A 2,789-nucleotide genomic window follows, 5' to 3' on the forward strand; every position below is an offset into this window, starting at 1 on the left:
TCAGCGAACCGGAAACCGGTTTACCACCGAACCGGTTCAGCCTTGAACCGAACCCCCCATGAACCGAACCGCCGGACCGGACTAATTCGCTATTTTGATCGTTAGGACCGGTTTCGAACCGGTTTTTTGATCCGGTTTTGAACCGATTTTTTGATCCGGTTTTGAACTTATTAGCCCAAAAACCAAAAAAAAAACAAAAAAAAAATAGAAAAGCTTATTTGCGTCGAACCGGTTTTGAACCGTTTTTGAACCGGTTTTTGCTGAACCAGTTTCTATTAAACTGAACCGGTTTACATATGTTCGAATATTTTTTAGGCTGAAGCGGTTTGCAACCGAACTGGTTTTGACTATTTTGACCGGAACCGAACCGGTTTTCTGAACCGGTCCGGTTAAAGAAAAAAACCAGTTTTTGCATGCCTAGTCTGATACCAAAACCAAGTAAATGGGAAACAACCTCATTTTTGTTCTACATAAATAGGCCATAAAATGAAAATACCACTAGCCAAAACCAATAGGATCATAGAATCTACTTTAATATCAAACAATATATTCTGAGAATAATAGTGAGTCCACTTATATATTTCATGATGGTTACTTTCCTTCCCTATGGGCTACGATGCAACCATCAATAAAACTAGAAAATTCGCCAAAAATTATTACATACAGGGATGAGCAAAAGGACCGAACCGGCCGGAACCGGAAACCGGCTTCGGCCAAAATCAAGAACCGAACCGGCCCGGCGGTTCTATCGGTTCTAGTTCCACCGGTTCCCAGTTCCTACCGGTTCTTGTCGTGTCTTCAAATGTTAGAACCGGTCCTCGAAAAATAGCATCATACGGTTCCGGTTTTTACCGGTTCTACCGGTTTTTGCCGGTTCTACCGGTTCCGGTTATATCGGTTCCGGTTCCAAAAATCCACAAAAATAACGTCCCGGTCCTGGCCCGACCGGTTCCATCGGGTTCCGGTTCCGGTTCCGATACCGATTCTGGCCGGTTCCCCGGTCCATATGTTCATCCCTAATTACATATCTTATAATCGATTTAATAGTTATATATATTTTTTATTCAATTAAGTCCCAAGAACCACTAATTGTATTCAATTTAACCTTTTTACCTGGTTAACAGTTCATCAAACTTTCAAAAATTACATTTTTGGCCCATATTTCAAATTTTATTATAAATTTAGTCCAAAATTTACACTTTTTGTCTAGAATTTTAATTTTATTACAAATTTTGTTCAAAATTTACCCTTTTGACCTAGATTTCAGAATTTTGTTATGAATTTATCATAACTTTAGTTTTTTTTACAACATTTTTTCTCAAAAAAAAATCGAATATATTTTTTCTTTAAAAAAAATCATATTTATACTAAAAAGAACGTATTTTCACATAAAAATCTTATATTTTTTATATAAAAACTTTCATGTATACGAAATATCTATTTATAACTTGGAAATTAACCCATTTTGATAAATTATTTTGGATCAAAACAAAAATATAACATTGTGTGGGTTGAAAAAAAGTTGTATGACGATAAATTCTATTTTTTAATTTGAAGCCGCACATTTTTTATTTGTGATAAAAATTCAAAATGAATTTTGAATACGAATTATTATTTTATAGTATTAATTCTTGTATATCTATTAGACAAAACTTCAAAAATGGTCCCTGTGGTTTTCGAAAATATCAAGTTTAGTCCCTAAGTTCAAAAAACCTCACAGATGGTCCCTGTGGTTTCAAAACTTTTAACAAATGGTCATTCCGTCTACTCTGTTAGCTTTCTACCATTAAGTGAAGGGCATTTTCGTCATTTCAATACACAGGACCATTTATGAGATTTTCTCTATTTAAAAAAAATATATAATTATTTAATTAAAGGGCCTCTCTCTCTCTCTCCGTATACCCCCACCTCCTCCTCCTTTTTCTTTTTACCCAAGATGAACACTTCATCTTCTTCCTCTCTTCCTTCATAATCAAAATTCCACATCTACCTACCAATCAGTTATATTCTGCCTAATCTCGACGGGAAAGATGAGCGGGGGGAGGGGAGAAGCCTGCTGGTGGTTGGTTGACACTTACGGTTGGTGTTGCTCGTCGATACAGAGAGAAAGACGAGGTGGCAACCGGTGTTTTCTTAGCGGAGGTGATGGCAAGTGGAAGCTGGAGTGGAGGCAATAGGAGATGAAAGACTTCATGAGGATGATAAGCTGATTTGATTTGCTCTTTTTTCTCATAAATTTGACTTAGTTTATGTCAATTCCTTTTTTTCGTTATTGCGGGTGTACGATTTGGGAATCTGGTGTTATCACTTACAAATTTAGCATGATTTAAGGTTATCTTTTTTGTGAATTGGGGTTGAGATTGATCTAGGTTCGCATTTCCAGTTGTAGTTAAAATGTGGGTTTTGATTTGATTTTTGTTTTGGATTCGGATCTTATGCTTGTTTTATTGCAAACCCTAGAATTCACCCTAAGTTACATTTATACGTATCTGTATTTTTTTTCTTTTCTAAAGATAGTTGATTTTAAGTTATAAGTTTCTGTGGTAAACCCTGATTTAGATTTTTAAACTTCATTAAGTGATATCATTAATTAGAAATACTGCAATCATGGGGAATGGATTCTTTTGAAGATGATATCGATGACAATGTGGAATCTGTTCAAGTGAGGGAAGGAGATGAATGACTTCATGAGAATAAAATAAGTGTTGGGAATGTGATGAATCAACAAAAGTTGTGAATGTGGTCTCTTCTTTGGAGATTATGGCAGAAGCAGTTCATACCAAGGGATC

This window comes from Lactuca sativa, chromosome 2, assembly GCF_002870075.4.
Source record: "Lactuca sativa cultivar Salinas chromosome 2, Lsat_Salinas_v11, whole genome shotgun sequence".
NCBI classification, from domain to species: Eukaryota; Viridiplantae; Streptophyta; class Magnoliopsida; order Asterales; family Asteraceae; genus Lactuca; species Lactuca sativa.